Here is a 17,237-nt window from a genome sequence, read left to right as displayed (position 1 = left end):
AAAACTATTCATAATCATCTGCAATTGAGAGGGATCAGTTTTCAACTTAGAAAAATAGAAATCAGTGGGTGTAGCTGCTGTGTTTTGGGCTTCCTCACTGGCCTTCTGAAAGTGATTTGGTAAATATTGTTTTGGCTGTATTCCAAAAATAATTAAAAGCAATATATTTATAGTTTGAGATTTGAAAATCTGAAACACAAAGATTATTACCTTGTAGTAGTAATTCAAATGCTTCCAGAGAAGGGGCAACACCACTCTTTTGGCTTGAATTCTTTTGAGGGTCCTGAGTTCTTCGCCAGCTAACACACAAGGTGAGCCAGTGTGCCGAGGCAGCTTTAATAGGAGAGCCTAATCAGGGTCCCCCTCTGTGCTGACTGCAGGGGCTGTAGTGCTCCCTGGGGGAGCCACCAGGATCTCCATATGGCCTTTTTTTCAGCCAGCTTCTTTCTCTGCAGCTCTGACAGGGGCCTGTATGAGTGGTTTTGGAAGATCATGGTGTCACGCAGGGTGTTTTAGGTCAGGATCTAAGAACCAACTATGTTTGAAAATTCAGGACGAGGCCAGGCACGGTGGCTCACGCCTGTAATCCCAGCACTTTGGGAGGCCAAGGTGGGCAGATCACCTGAGGTCGGGAGTTCGAGACCAGCCTGACCAACATGGAGAAACCCCGTCTCTACTAAAAATGCAAAATTAGCCGGGCGTGGTGGTGCATGCCTGTAATCCCAGCTACTCGGGAGGCTGAGGCAGGAGAATCACTTGAACGTGGGAGGCGGAGGTTGCAGTGAGCCGAGATCATGCCATTGCACTCCAGCCTGGGCAATAAGAGCAAAATTCTGTCTCAAAAAAAAAAAGAAAAGAAAAGAAAAAGAAAATTCAGGACAAAAGAAGTCTCTGATTCAAGTGTCAAGATCTGTGCATAGGACTCAAGTCATGAGTGCAACTTCAGTCAGGAGGGCTCATATTAGGACAGTAAATAAAGATACAGGTGCACAGACTGGTGCAGCCATGGGTGAGAAGGCAGAAGAAGTCAAAAGATAGTCACTTCTATCCTTGAGCTAAAAGGGCCAGATGTTCTTTAAATGTCTCACCAAGCCCACGTATAACAGGACTCCAAGCTCCTTGACATCACCTGCGTCACCGTCAGTGTCATCAGCAACACAACAAATATGTTCTTATCAGCACTTACTACGCATTAGTCATTATCAATAGCTATGAATAACCCTTATCCTCACAAATCTGCAAAGCAAATACTAATGTCCATCTCCACATTTTAGGGATGAGACATTGAAGCCCAGAAAGGTTAAGCAAAATTGTTCCAGGTCACATAGCCAATCAGTGGTAGAGAGGGTGCCCATGGCACCATCATCAACGTTCCTGGTCCTCAGTACTTGATAATGTGCTCATGCATCGATTCCTGGACCACACTTGTAGCATTTGGGCTTAGCAAGGGGGAGATGTGTGAACTAGGAGGACTGGCCATACAGACCAGTGTTTAGAGATCTGGCCAGGGTGTTGCACCATAGAACAGCTCTGTCCAGCTCTGGGAAGTGGTTTTTAAATAAACCTCTTCAAAGCAGTAAATTATCTTCCATCTCTTAAGCAGATGGATGATAAACAAAGTCAGTTAAGTAATGTCCATACATGTATTAACCTAGCAGTTGAAACGTGTGGAGATCTTTAATCTGTCAATGAGATTGAGTGGGAATGCTGTAAGCTAAGGCTTACATCAGGACAACTTTCACTACAATCAGTACAACTTTCCTGCACCAGGACAACTTTCACTGTTGTCTGTTTGCTGGCATTGTCTACCTGGCATTGACTCAATAATAACGCAGGAGATGACATCTTGATCAAGACCAATTAACACATTCCTTGCAGCTGTTTATTGCTATCTGCAGTGAAGACAACATCTGAGGAAGCAGCTGGCAGCCATTGCCTTTTCCAAGCAAAAAGCAGCTCTTTCAGCATAGAAATCAGGTTGGCCTTAAGCCAACAAGGGTGATAGTGCTTTCAAGAACAGAGGATAATCAAGGTTTTTTTTTTCTTTAACCCTAATATGACTGAATTCTGATTAGAGTGTTTGAATAGAAGAAATGGGCCAAAAAATAAAATGTCGTTGGTCTCCACATACCCAGGGCTGGTAAATGGGCACAGGGAGTGACTTTTGTAGAACCCAAATCCAGAGAGAGCATTTAGAATTGGAAGAATGAATTGCAACACTGATGGCTACTAGCTATTGAAGACCTTCAATGTATAAAATGCTGTGACATCCACGCTGTGCGTTTTCCCTTTCATTCTTTCTAACAGTCCTACCAAGTAGTGACTGTTGGTTTTCTTTTGAACATGTTAGGAAACTGAGGCTCAGAACAGACAATTTGTTCAAGATTACACAGCTGGCCAGAAATGGAGTTGGAGTCACAGTGAGTCTCCCTGAAGTGAAAGCTGGTACTAGCAACCACTTTTTTTATTTTTAATTTTATAATTTTTTTTTTTTGGAGACAGAGTCTCCATGGGCAGCCCCATGTTGCCCAGGCTGATCTTGAACTACTGGGCTCAAGCGATCCTCCCACCTCAAGCGATCCTCCCACCTCAGCCTCCCAAAGTGCTGGGACTACAGGCATAAGCCACCACATCTGGCCTGCTGACCACTTTAAACAAAGTTAAGACCCTTTATGTTTTTCTATAATTAACCAAAATGACCAGTAACTTCCTAAGGAGAACAGGCTAAGTAAATTAGTTTTGGGATGAAGAGAGAGAGGTTTTGAGAAGGGGTTGTTAAGTTTGTGATAAAGTAACACAAAAACACTCAAAATAGCTTACATAAAAAACGGGGAGAAATTGGTGCTAGTTTATAGTACTGAAGGACAGGAAGCAACTCTGTTTTTCAAAAGGGGCTGCACTTACATGTAGAAGCCAGCAGCAGCTTTCTTCATCCTTCTCTTTTTACCTGGTTTCATCCATGCTTGCCCCATCTTTACTCTCTTTCCAGACCACTTTTTCCTCCTGACTGACCAACCTCTCCACAGTGCACCAGTTCTCAGTTCAAACGACCAGTCCAGACTAATGAAAATGACAGCTTCACGATTAGAATCTTCCAGAAGGAACTTTTATTGGCTCCCTTTGAGTTAGAAGCCTATTAAATCCTGCTGCTCCTCCTCAGCTTCATCCGGCACCTGCGTTCACCAACCTGGTGGCCAAGGTCCTGCCTTCTGAGATGGAATGCACTAGACAGCAGCCATTGTTTGCCTGTGTGGAGCCTTTCCTATGATTTCAAGCTAGTCTATTGGCTTATTTGAGCTGACAATCGTAATGGTTGAGGGGTTTAGATTCACAGGCAGACTGAATATAATTTACAGCTCTTAACAGCTCGACCATTTACCAACTCTAACCGTATGGATCACTTACCTACACTGAGTCACAGCTTGCTTCTCTAAAAGGGAGCCAATCATCATAATGACCTTATAGTATTGTTGAGAAGGCTCAGTGAAATCCAACCTTTCAGGTGTGGTGGCTCATGCCTGTCATGCCAGCGCCTTGGGTGGCTGAGGGAGGGAAGATCACTTGAGGCCAGCATCAGGGTAACATAGGGAGACTGTATCTCAAGAAAGATGAAAGAAAAGAAAAAAAAGAAAAGATAAGAAAAGAAAAGGAAAGGAAGAATGAAGGAATGAAGGAAGGAAGGAAGGAAGAAAGAAAGAAAGAGAAAGAAAGAAAGAAGGAAAGAAAGAAAGAAGAAAGAAAGAAAGAAGAAAGAGAGAAAGAAAGAAAGAGAAAGAAAGAAAGAAAGAAACAAACAAACAAAAAAGAAAGAAAGAGAGGGAGGGAAGGAAGGAACGGAAGGAGGAAGATGAAGAAGGAAGGAAGGAAGGAAGGGAGGAAGGGAGACAAGGAAGGAAGGAAGGTAAGGAAGGAAGAGAAAAGAAAAAAAGAAAAGAAAAATTCAGTCTTAACACAGTGTTCACCAAGGGCTGGCAATTATTATCTTAAATGTTAGCAGAGCAAACTACTGTGAAGGTCAACGAGGCATGAGATGTTATCTCTTTTTAATAGATAAAGACACTGAGGTTCAGGGAGTTTCAGTGATTGCCTATTTTTTGCATAATTTGTAAGTGAACTACAATTAGATCCCAGAGGACTTCCCAAGTACTATGTCTTTTCATGCAAGAAACTGCAGCTGAGAAAAATGGCCTCTATAGAGACAACGGCAAATAGTGAGTGGGGATGGGAGTAGGGTAGGATGGGTCTCCAGTGAACTCCTGCCCCTGACTCCGACTATCCCAAGATTCTTCCCAAGGGGAAGAATTTTACATGCCTCCTCTTCTGCCATCCTCCCACTTTGGATGTTACTATAGGCCCTAGGCCACAGGCTGTATGTGACAAATCTGAAAGAGTATGTTTTCCACATACAAGCCAGTCAATTTTTGTGCTTCATCTTTTTCAAATAAAGGTCTTCTGAAGTGGCTCAATAGAACTGACCAAACATAAGGAAATTAGGGAATGATGATTTTTAAATATTCAAACATTCTTCCAAGGGATTTTTGAAAATTTAATGAAAACAATCAATCCAAATGAAGTATTCCTTTGGTGGGGGAGTCAACCTGTCTCCTCTCCATGACTCTCCCATCCATTCAATAATTTTTTGTGTGTGTGACCCACATACGGTGAAGGAGGGCAGGAGGAAGCAGTAGGTTGAAGGAAAACAGGAAAATGTGTTGAGGTTATCAGTCAAGTAGACACTCTTTTCTCCTCACCCCTCCAGAGTTTATCACCAATCCAACAGGTTAGTAAACTGTATTTTCTTTTTATGTAAAAGGCTATATAATTTACCAGCCCTGGGAGTTAGAAGGATAAAGCTCTATGGTATCATAGCTAAATATGTGGCTATAAGGCATTCAGAGTTCTAAACACTAGACAGTGGTAAAACAAAAGAAGTTGGGGCATTTGAGGGTCTGGAGTGCCTTCTCTCTTGGGTTGAAAAAATAATTCAAATGTGAATGTTCCAAGGGCGGTGCAAAGCCAGGCTCAAAGCATTTAGTGCCAATAGGTCCTCATTTGTGGGTGGGAGAGAGCAGCAGGCAGCCCCTAGCTTGGGCAATGATCTCCTAGTCAGGCAGTGCCAATAGATAAAGACACTGTAAATTGTCTTGTAAAGTAATTCCAATAAGAGGTGGCCAGGACTAACTAAGGGGATTCGATGGTACTGGAGCCATAAGAGAGGGAGTCTGTAGAACAATGAGAGATATTGAGAGAGGGAAGAACATTAGGGACAAAGAGTAATGTATGCATAAAGAAGAATGATGAGCCACAAGGCTTAATACACTTAGAAAAGTATATACTTTTATACCCTGAAAATTCAGTGTTCTACTGTACTGAGTCTTATCCTGGTATGGTGATCTTGATGCTGTTGGTAGATGTTCTCGTTCTCCTGGGAACACGGTGGGACAAAGCTTGTTTGCTTCTTTGAAGCTAGGTACAGCCATGTGATTTGACTTGGCTAATAAAATGACTAAAGTGATGTGCATCACGTATGAACTAAACTTTTAAGACCCACATTTTCTTCCTACTGCTGTGGAAATAGTGGAAGCGCATGTTGTAATGAAGTGCACATGATGGAGGGACCATGGTGAGTGAGCCAAGCTCCTCTGACAATCTTCATCGGGTGTCATGATAGTTAATTTTACGTGTCAGCTTGACTGGGCTAAGGGATGCCCACATAGCTGGTAAAACATTATTACTGGGTGTATCTGTGAGTGTGTTTCCAGGTGAGACTGGCATTTGAATCAATAGGATGAGTAAAGAAGATTGCCTTCCCCAATGTGAACACCATCCAATCCATTCATGGCCAGAATAGAACAAAAAGATAAAGAAATGGTGAATTTGCACTCTCCCCTTGGGGCTTCTATCTTCTCCTGCACTTGGACAACAGAGCTTCTTTGGACATCAGGACTCAAACGATTCTCCCTACTGTCCCTGTTCTCAGACCTTTGGCCACAGAATGAGAATTATACCATTGATTTCCCTGGTTCTTGGACCCTTGGAATAGGACTTAATTATACTACTAGCTTTTCCGCTGTATTAGGCCACCCTTGCATTGCTATAAAGAAATACCTGAGGCTCAGTAGTTTATAAAGAAAAGAGGTTTAATTGGCTTATGGTTCTATAGGCTGTACAGGAAGCATAGCTTCGGCATCAGCTTCTGGGGAGGCCTCAGGAAGCTTACAATCATGGTAGCAAGTGAAGTACAAGCACTTCACAAGGTGAAGCAGGAGCAAGCGAGAGAGAGAGGAATGTGCCACATACTCTTAAATAACCAGATCTCATTAGAACTCACTCACTATCGTGAAGGCAGCACCAAGAGGATGGTGCTAAATCATTCATGAGAAATCTACCCCCATGACCTAAACACCTCCCACCAAGCCCCACCTCCAACACTGGGGATTACGAGTCAACATGAGATTTGAGTGGGACAAGTATCCAAACTATTTCACTGACTCTCTAGCTTGCAGATGGCATATTTTAAGACTTCTCAGCTTCCATAACCACGTGAGCCTATTCTCATAATAAATCTCTTATATCTATGTATGTATGCATCTATGAATCTATGTATCTATATATGTATGTACATATTTATCTAATCTATCACCTATCTATCCTATTTTTCTCTGTTTCTCTGGAGAACCCTGACTAAAATAAATACCTAAATAATATAGAATTAAATTTTGTTGTATAATTCACTGAGATTTGGGGGTGGTATGATTTTTCAGCATAACTTAGTCCATTCCAACTGATACTCTTGCAACTGCTAATGTGTTTGGGGGTACCCGAAAAACTCTTTTACATTTTCAAAGCAATACCTGATTAGTGGCAAACTCCAAGGACTCAGCAGCAGATTGATAAAGGAGGCAAAGAGATGTTCTATCTTGACAATTACATCTTTATTCCTGGATTAAAGACCCTCTTACTCACCCTATTTACCACCTCTTGCCTTCATCTCTAGGCAAATTGGACTGGGACTTTAGGCTGGCTTTCTTCCATAAAGCTCTTTCAAGATGGTCTCCTCCAGGAAGAGTCTCCACAACGAAAGCTGGAAAAGGTTTCCTTAACTCCAGACAGATGAGCTCAGAGAACCACAAGAGGGCAGGTGTTCCCTAAATCAGATCTGATGGCTGCCTGGTTCAGACATTGGACTTGAAATTTAAATACTAGTTCAAGACTAACCCTTATTTTCACTAAAGACAACATAGATGAGCACCAGGTTTGGAATAAGAAAATAACAGTTCTAATGCAGAGATAAGTCTTTGATAAGACTGGATGAGCTCAGGGATTTGAAACAGTTTTCTGGGGATCCTTAGAGGTGCCAAGGAAATAACTGAGAAGGCAAGGGGAAGCCCGAACAGACAGAGTGCAGGTCTGCATCTCAGCTTCCCAGTGCTTCTCGGCTTTACTGTCATCTATTGTGCTTCTCAGGAAGATATTGGTTAAGAGAGGTTTATTTAGCTCTAATCGTTTATGACTTAATTATTTTACCCTTACAAGTGAAAAGCTTGTATCTGACCCTGAGCCCCAATTTTTTCACCAATTTTTTTTGGGAGGAGACAGAAACATGGCTTTTTAAAATCAGAACCTATCTGAGTTTGAATCTCAATTTTACTTTGGTTAAATGACTTTGGGTAAATTAAGACCCACTAAATCTCAACATGCTAGAAAATCTAATCACCCCATAACTAAAACTCTGCCAAAATATCTATTGCTTGCAATTGTGGAAAGGGATTTCCAAAGGGGTTCTATGTATATTAAAAATTAATATCCCATTACATATATTTATGTAAATGTATATATAATGGGATATTAATTTATAATATATATAGAACTCCTTTGGAGATCACTTGTATATAAAATATATAATATATAATATAATAGGATATATTTTATGTTATATAATATATGGGAATATATATGGGATAATGGGATATTGTATATTATAAAAAATATATATTATAATGGGATATATTATATATTATAAAATATAATATATAATGGGATATTAATATATATAATGGGATATTAGAGATAGATGTTTTAGTAAGGAAAACAACTGAGACTTTGAAATGGGCTCAGAACAAAAAGTGAGTGACTATCCTGTCTAGCTCATCCGTCTCTTGGTCATAGAAATGCAAATCAATTGTGACTGGTGGAATGCAACCGATTATTGCCTCATGGATAGACCATCAATTTGTAAATTCATTTCAGATTCCTAATTTCCTACATATGCCTCTGCTTTTTATACCAATTATAACATTTACCCATTCCTCTATTAATTAATAAGCTAATAAAGTCTTTGACACCTGTTCATTTTATATCCATATAAAATTCACAATTATACGATGTCTTAAAAATTATCTTAATAGTTTCAAAGACATCTTACTCTTCTAGCTTTGACCAGAAAAACGAGGAAATGAAGAGAGAAAGTACGTTATATTTTTATAAGGTTTTTGACTCCAAAGAGACATCCCAAATTGCCATTTTCATGTTTCCAACTCTAAGGAGAATATAAACTCTGGGAAAATCTCAAGTTATATCTTTTGGTTTATAATGAAGATGCCTAAGGCTCAGGAAAGAAAGAGATTACAATAGTTAAAATCTGGGGGGAAAAATCATGAATTTAAAAATGTTTTTCCTCTGTGTGTCTTTAAAACATAAATATAGAAGATTTATTTTGTAAATCAAGTGTTTGTTCCTTCTGACCTCCCAGGCTCTGGATCATTTTCCTATAGGATTCCACAGGCCATCGTTTTATGGATGTATTCGTGGACACATCTGGATGTGCAGAGCAGGATGGTCCAGTACGGCCTCCTTAGACAGGGCAGATAGCCAGCCTTGCCGTAGATCTTTCCATTATCCATGGTGTCCCTCTTGCTCAATGATGTGCAGCTGAAGGAATTGTTTGGGAGAAATGAGACCCAGGGGAGAGCAAAGGAAACTCAACATTGTAAATTAAAAGAGACACTCATGGCCTTTCCAACCAGAGGAAAATAAACAGGGTTACAATGAGAACACAAAAAATCCGTCTGGAAAATCCAGTATACGCCCAGAAATCTAGTTTTCTTCCAAAAGATTGATAGATGAAGATTTAATAATTCCCCAATATAGTAACTGACACATTAAAATAGAATTTTGTAGAATTAAATTTGTTTCTTAAGTCTCACAGGAGAAAGAAATTTAAAAACCATCCCATACCTATAAATGGAAAATGATAAATGCATATGGAAAAAAGAGCAAATAACTGGGGTAAAATATTTTTTAGAGAAGTAAATTGTAAGCAAAAAAAAAAAACCAAACTTTTTACTTAAAAATTTTTTTCACTGTTAGACCAGAGACATGACAGTTTTATTCTAAGTAGTGGTATTAGTAATAGGAGTTCTATATCATTATTTCTTTTAGTTTTGTGTTTCTCCTGTTAAGTCTAGGATCTTAAACTATCTCTAAAGCAATTAGGTCACTAACGGCCTATGAAAACACATGTAGTATTCCTGGGGACATTCTTTCCAGAAGGCTGAAATTCCTTACATAGAAAGAATGTTTCACAACCATTGGTTAAGGTAAAAATACAAAACTAAAATAAAACTCCCATATTTGAAGAAAAATAATGAGATTTTCTACTTATTCAATAGTAAAGATTAATTTGTTGTTGAGGCCTTAAAATATGCAGGGCACATGGGCACTGAAAGGAGTACCCAGTTGCTATGGATGACATTGCTATCCAGTGTAAGAGAGTGACCTGACAGTCTAGATACGTTTCTGGAGGGCAACTTAACAATACTTACGACAACCCTTAAAGATTTACATAGTTTTTTCCTTGGCAATTTTCACTTAGTGAAATTTGTCCTAGGGAAAAAAAGCATACATGAACTTAAGGATTTAGCAGTGGGATTGTTTAACACAGTTTAGATTAAAATTGAAACAAAGAAGAACAGCCCTACAGGATTAGTGTGCACATTATCACACATCTGTCTGATGATCTTGAAATATCCATCAGAAGTAATGTTGTGGAAAAATTTTAATGATATGAAAAGCAAAAGAAAAAGTCACAGGTTCACGATGTATTTTAAATGGAATAAAGCAGATGTAGTGCGAGTGTGTGCATGTGTGCACAATGCATGTGGACACACACACATTTATGTTTATTTATTTATATTTACTTGTATGTGGATAAACCCACCAAAATATTTACTATATTGAATTCTGAGAGACATAAATGCAGATTTTTTGAATTGTTTTATTTTGATTATTTCATTTTGAAAAATTTGTAAAATAAATATTAATTGTAGCAATAAAAAATAGCTTATTTCCATATTGTCATTTATTTTTAAGGTAGAGGGACTGGAAGGAATCTTTATAAATACCTATAGCTGTGCCTAGTATTTATATTCATAAATGAATTTAAACTTTATCCAAAGCATATAAATAAGGTGTTCTTATTTTATTTTAATATATGATCTAATGGTGACTAAGAGACACTCAATGGCTTGCTTAAGGATACTACAAGTAAGTGTTAGAGCAGACATTCGATCCCTGGTCTGTCTCCAAAAACCTTTACTTTCTATTTAAACCTTAATCCTTTAAATGTCTTGGATCAATCAAACTAACAGCGAAATTATCAGTAAGCAAACTCAAATCTGTAAATATATTGATTAAAAAATTATTAACAGGTGTGATTAAAGTATGGTATGGATATTAAAATATACTTAATAGACATGTTTAAAGGATTAGGGAAAATGAAAATATTTAGAAACTCAATACCTCACCCTGAACCCTTATGAAACCCCTGTACACTCCTGGCATATATACCCACCAAGTGACGACAACTGCATTATACCATTCTTACCAGGAATGCCGTTATATTCATGGCTGCAGTGTACTACCATTTGTAAAAGTTGCTTTAACTATTGGCCCTATTATACTTACTGCACTCTGCAGTTGACACTGGCTAAAGGAAAACACAAATGTAAAGTGCTTTACTGGTGACGTTTCCAATCCTTGATTATCATCCTCGAGCAGACCAGTAGTGATGCCTGGGGCTCACTCATTCCCCTATCCATTTCTCTCCCACTCTATCGTAAATATACCAGACCTTCTTCCCTTTTCTCAAACCCCAACACCTCTCCCTACTTTTCACTCTCAACTAATGACTCTGCCTCCTATTTCCCTGAGGGTGGAGAAAACCATGGGAAAACTTCTCTACTTCTCTCTCTACCACACTTGCCCATTTGTGCTCTCAGCCCTGACTCAGCTTTTCTTCCTGTTACCGTGGATGGAAATTTTGATGCTCCTAGTTAAAGCCAAATTATCACAGAAATAAGGATACTTCTTTCACATTTCTCCTCTCTACTATTAGCTAAGACACTTACCCTTATTTCCTCTTTAAAAAAAATCAGAACAAAAAACACTTGGCCCCACTTCTCCCTTCAACAACTGTGCCATTCTTCTGCTCCCCCTCTACAACAGAACTTAAAAATTTGTCTCTACTTGCTGTTTCTAATTTCCTCAGCGCATTTTCTCTTGAACTCATTCCAATCAGCACTTTCCCTAAATACTCTACTGAAGATGCTCTTGTCAAGGTCACAGCTATATGGGTTGGTTCAATCCTAGTCCTCATCGTACCTAGCAATCGGCACCTTTGATAGAGCCCATCATTCTCCGTATCTTGAAGGTCTTTCTTCCACCCACCACTCTCTCCTGGATTTTCTTCTGTCTCACACTGGCTTCCTCTCAATCACCTTCTCTTTCTCTATTTGTCTTGCTAACCTTTGATCTGTAGAATATCCTGAGATGCTATTTTTGGCCTCATTTTCTTCTATCTACAGTAATTCCCTGAGTGAGCTCATCCATGTCACGGCTTCAAATTTTGTCTATATTCTTATTACCTCCAAGCTTATAATCCTTAAAGAGGTCCTATCCCTAATTTGAACTCTCTACTGGACATATTTACTAAGTTGTCTAACAGGCACTCCAAGTTTAACATGTCCAGGGATGGAACTGTATCACTTAATCCCCTGTCCTGCTCCTCCCGAAATCTTTCCTAGGTCATGAATGCCATCTCCAGTCTCCTAGCTGGGACACCCGTCCTTCTTGCACTTCTCTCATGCAAATACTGTTTGCTCAACCTACAAAACATTTCTCCACAAATCAGCCACATCCCATCCCATCCATAGCAACCACCCTGATTCAGGTCATCAGCATCACTTAACTGGAATCATTTCACTAATCTGTAGCAGGTCATATGGATTCTGCCCTTTCTACAGTTCATCTTCATCTTAAATTCAAGAGTAATTGATAAAATACTTCTGCTCAAAATTCTTTCCATTATTTCCCAATGCTATCCTCTCCCTACCTCCCTAATCTCATCTCTGTCCCTAGCTCACTCCACCCTGGCCACCCGGGCTTTCTTCCTTTCCTGGAAGGTGTCAGGCTTACCCTGGTCTCGGGCTTGCCTTTGGGATCAGGAATACTCTATTTCTGGAATATCTCCTCCCAGATTCTATGGGGCTTGCTCCCTCCCCTCCACCACCCTCTTTGCTCAAGTACCACTCCCTTATTTTAAAGTGAAATACTTTCCCATTCCAGCATGCTCTTTCCTCATTATTATGCTTCATTTTTTCTTTAGTGGTTGTACGACCTAACACCCTATAGTTTACTTACTTTTTATCATCTGTCTCCATTTGCTAGAATGAATGTCAGGGAGGGTAGGAACTTCTCTGTTTTGTTCATTACCTTAGCTCCCTTGGCTGGATTGAACATTACCTGGCAAAGTATACACTCAATAAATATTTGTTAAATGAATAAACAGGTACACGGAAAATAAAAATATGTGCATCTATACATGCAATTGATTAAAATTGTACAAAGATACTCTAAAAGATAGCAGAGATTAGAATAGGACCCTAGGATTAGAGTGAAAGGTGTATAAACAAGATTTATTACTACATATGCATATATATTTTTTAAGAGACAGGGTCTTGCTTTGTCACCCAGGCTGGAGTGCAGTGGCCAGTGCAGCCCACATCACAGCCCAGTGAAACCTGGAACTCCTGGGATCAAGAAGTTCTCCTGCCTCAGCCTCCCAGGTAGCTGGGACTATGGGCACACACCACCATGTGCCACTAATTGCATATTTTTTACTGTTTGATGCTTGAGTCATGTAAATATATTACCAAATTTAAAAAGCTATCAAAGTAAGAAAAGAGGTCTACTTGTCAGTCTCCTGATGCAGCAAGATCACCAGAGCTTTGCTAGACTGGATATGTGCCTCACATGTTTACATTTCTTTACCCGAATGCTTATTGTTTTCTACTTCACCTTCGTCATATTTTCTCTGAAACCTTTAGCCACTCCTTGTTGTATTTTCTCTGCTACTATGATTGCACAATCTCAGTACCCAAATCACAAACTATTTCTGCAAAGACATCATTAGGGCCTTTGTCGGTTAACAGTCAGTTGAGATTACTTTTCTATTTCCACTGATGAAGATTGCTACTGCAGATGAACCAAAAGCCCATCAAAGCCGTTCCAGTGGATTTAGCTGGGACATTTATTTCCACAAAGCACCAGATGGTTTAGAAAATTCAAATAATTCAGCGAAGATCCTATTTGGATGACTAACAGGCAAAAAGGAAACCAACATTTATTAGGTCCCTATTATGTACCTGGAGCTGACCCACGAACTTTTCTATGAGCCACTTTACATCACCAAGATGTCATTGCTTTTAGCCCCAGGAATGACCCTATCTAAACAAGTCCTACAGATTCTTCCTAACTTAGTTTCACTGCTACCTCCTTTGAGACGTCTTCCCTGATGCCTCTATTTGATTTAGTTTTTCTTCCTATAAGAGCAACCTACATTTAATTCTTAATTGCATTCTTCATGTGATTTTTCTTTTGCATTTTTTCACTCTATGTGTCTTGGAGGCAAGGATTCCCATGTGTTACTTCGTGCTTTCTCTCTGGTGCCTGTCATGGTGATTTGCCCATAACAGATGGCCAGTGAAACCTTTTTGAATCAATAAGTAAATTAATTGATAAATTATTTACTATTTTCCATCTTTTTATTTTTTAAAAAAGACAATTACCCAGAACTGCCTTGCAGTGGGTAATTTTGCCTTGCAACAGGTCAGCAAAACATAGTATTTCTTTAAAAATTGAAACAAATACTAAAGAAATACTAAAACAAATGCTAAAGTAAATAAAAAACATTTCCCTATCTGCAAGGTGCCTGGCATGGATGTCAAAATGAATTCATAGCAGAACATGGTGCTTAAAAATAAAGAATCCCAGTGTAAAATAAAACATTTTCTTGACTACGTTTTCAGTTTCGTGATTAAAATACCTTTCACATCTGAGAGAGGAGAGGAGATAAGCCAAAATATAAATGTCAAGATAAAATTGCTTATGAAAATGTAGTAGAGTTTAGCTTACAATATCCTATGGAGAACAAAAGTGTCTCTCTGACCAGTAGTACCCAGCAATAGAATTAAGTTATGGCCATTATCTCATGGAAAAGCTTAAAATGTGTCTGATAAGTAGGATCCCTCAATGAGATGGGGCAGAGGAGTTCAAAAACCTCAGAAGGAACCTCATCAAAATGAGAGTGTATTCAAAAAACAACAAAAAGTCCAGGTGCAATGGCTCATGCCTGTAATCCCAGCACTTTGGGAGGTTGAGGTGGGTGGATGGTTTGAGGCTGGGAGTTCAAGACCAGCCTGGGCATCATGGCAAAATCTGATCTCTACAAAAAATACAAAAATTAGCCAGGCATGGTGGCACGTGCCTATAGTCCCACTACTCCAGAGGCTGAGGTGGGAGGGTCACTTGAGCCTGTGAGGTCAAGCCTACAGTCAGCTGTGATCATGCCACTACACTCCAGCCCAGTCAACAGAGCGAGACCGAAAAACCAACAAAAATATGTGACACACAGGAATATTTCAGCCTCTATCTCTGTCTCTTTGTGTGTGTGTATCTTTCTCTCTCTCTGTCACACACACACACACACACTCATACACTCATGCCATTTTCTTGCAGCTGCCACATAATGTGCAATGTTCTTGGTATTCTAGCTGACCCCAGGTGACAATTAACAGGAGATGAAAGAGAAGGAGGAAAAGGAGGAAATGGAAAAGTGGAATGAGAAGGACACATACACACATACACACACACACACACACGACATGCATGTGCACACCTACATGGTCTCACTTGTTTTTCCAACAATATTCCTGGGTTGAAAGAAAGGATGGGGATTGCTATGATCATTGCAAGGATATAAAAATTGAAGTAGGAAAAATCTAAAACAATACACACAAGGTCAACATCTTGGATGAGGAACCCTCTGAAGCCTGGGCTTTAGATTTCATCAGGATAAGAATGTTCAACGTTACATTTTCAATGGAAAGGATTCTCACTTTTTTCCACATGCAGCTGCACTGACTGTTTTAAGTGAAATAACTGTATATGTGCAAAGGTCCTGCAAAGCTTTTCTAAAATTTGACAATACTACTAAAAACTTACTTGAAAATCCAATAATAGGGCTTTGGTTTTTACCCAAAGGAGTGGAAAACTTATGTCCCTACTAAAATCTGCATGTTTATAGTAGCTTGACTCATAATCGCCATAACTTGGAAGCAACCAATATATTCTTCAATAGGTGAATGGATAAATAAACTATGATACACCCAGGCGGTGGAATATTATTCAGTACTAAAAAACAAATATTATTCAGTACTAAAAAGCCCATCTGAAAGGGCTACATACTGTATGATTCCAGCTACATGATCTTCTGATGAAGGAAAAGCTATGGAGACTGTAAAAAGATCAGTGGTTGCCAAAGGTCGGGGGAAATTAGAGATGAATGGGGAGGCACCAAGGATTTTTAAGGGCAGTGAAATTATTCTGTATGATACTATAATGGTTAATATATATTATTATACATTTGTCCAAACCCATAGAATGTACAATACCAAGAGTGAACCTTAATGCAAACCACAGACTTTCGGTGATAATATGTATTGATGTATGTTCATCAGTTATAACAAATCTACCACTCTAGTGGAGACTGCTGATCATGGGGGAGGCTCTGTATGTGTGGAGTTAGGGACTATATGGGATATCTCTGTACTTCCCTCTCAATTTTACTGGGACCTTAAAACTGATCTAAAAAAAACTCATCTTTTTAAAAGTGAAATTTTAAAAAAAATAACATAAAGCTAAGATTTTTCCAAACTATCAATAATAAAAAATAGATTTTTGAACTATCATACTTGAGGAATGTGTGAATTTTCTTTCTGTTATTTCAAAAGGTGATTGTGACAGGACTAGGAGCAGACTGCCGCATCCTGGGACTTAGCAATGGCAACAAGGTTAAGACTGTTGCAGAGCTGTAGGACTATGAAAGAACTGGCTGGGGTTGCCAGGGCCAGGGCCTATAGGTGTATCTGTCATCTCACCATCAGAGCTCTGGCCTCTGGGTGTCCTTTCCTGCAGGGACCCTGGAGGTCCGATGCCAGATCTATGACAACTGAAGAACCATGAAAGGAAAGAGAGTTGCTTCTAGAAGCCACATAATCTTCAGGCCACAGAGGGAACTGTGGTCTTTTCAGCTGACACGCATACAATTCCTACTATAACAAATCCCCTTTCAGTGAAAAGTAATAAATCTCCTTTTGTCTCAGGAAGAGTCCTTTGGGATTTTTGCTTTTGCTTTTGGAAAACTTGTATGAGAAAAATTGAATCCACATGGTTTGGTGAGAAAAAGATAGGCTAAATAATTAGATGGGATTTGATCATCTAGCAAGCAGGCTAAAGATAGGATAGCAGGCTTGTATTTCAGACTAGAAACGCTTATGTTTGGTGGGGATACAGAAGACCCAGACATGTCCATTCTTCCGTTTCCCAGGTTTTGCCAGCTTTATTCTCAGTTGGCAAATATCACATTCCAAGTGTTTACTACTTGAGATTTAATACAAATGTGGCCTCCATAAATAGAGAGGAAAGAACCATTGAAATAAACTTCTAATAATAGGCTGATAAGGAAAAATATGTGCATACATAATTATATATATGAACATGTATTTTTTAACCAGAAACTACTTTTCTGTGTGTCCCGTAAATGATACACTAGATACAGCTTATTTTTTTCACTTTAAATTTGACCTATCTTTAGACTCTCATTAATATTCTATCCTATT

The 17,237-nt window shown here is 39.1% G+C and overlaps 2 long non-coding RNA genes across 2 annotated transcripts in view; one reads left to right on the top strand and one right to left on the bottom strand.

Moving 5' to 3' along the window:
• Window positions 1–17,237, bottom strand: part of LOC129014206 (uncharacterized) — a 157,988-nt gene that overhangs the window by 75,146 nt on the left and 65,605 nt on the right. The window lies entirely within an intron of this gene.
• Window positions 1–17,237, top strand: part of LOC134738246 (uncharacterized) — a 205,247-nt gene that overhangs the window by 127,124 nt on the left and 60,886 nt on the right. Inside the window, exon 5 of the long non-coding RNA XR_010123849.1 lies at window positions 6,998–7,408. This is a non-coding gene — a long non-coding RNA (uncharacterized LOC134738246). The remainder of the gene's footprint in view (window positions 1–6,997; window positions 7,409–17,237) is intronic.

The sequence above is a fragment of the Pongo pygmaeus genome, chromosome 16 (genome assembly GCF_028885625.2).
Source record: "Pongo pygmaeus isolate AG05252 chromosome 16, NHGRI_mPonPyg2-v2.0_pri, whole genome shotgun sequence".
Taxonomy (NCBI): domain Eukaryota; kingdom Metazoa; phylum Chordata; class Mammalia; order Primates; family Hominidae; genus Pongo; species Pongo pygmaeus.
The sequence above is the reverse complement of the archived record's forward strand: the minus strand, read 5'-3'. Positions and strand labels throughout refer to the sequence as shown.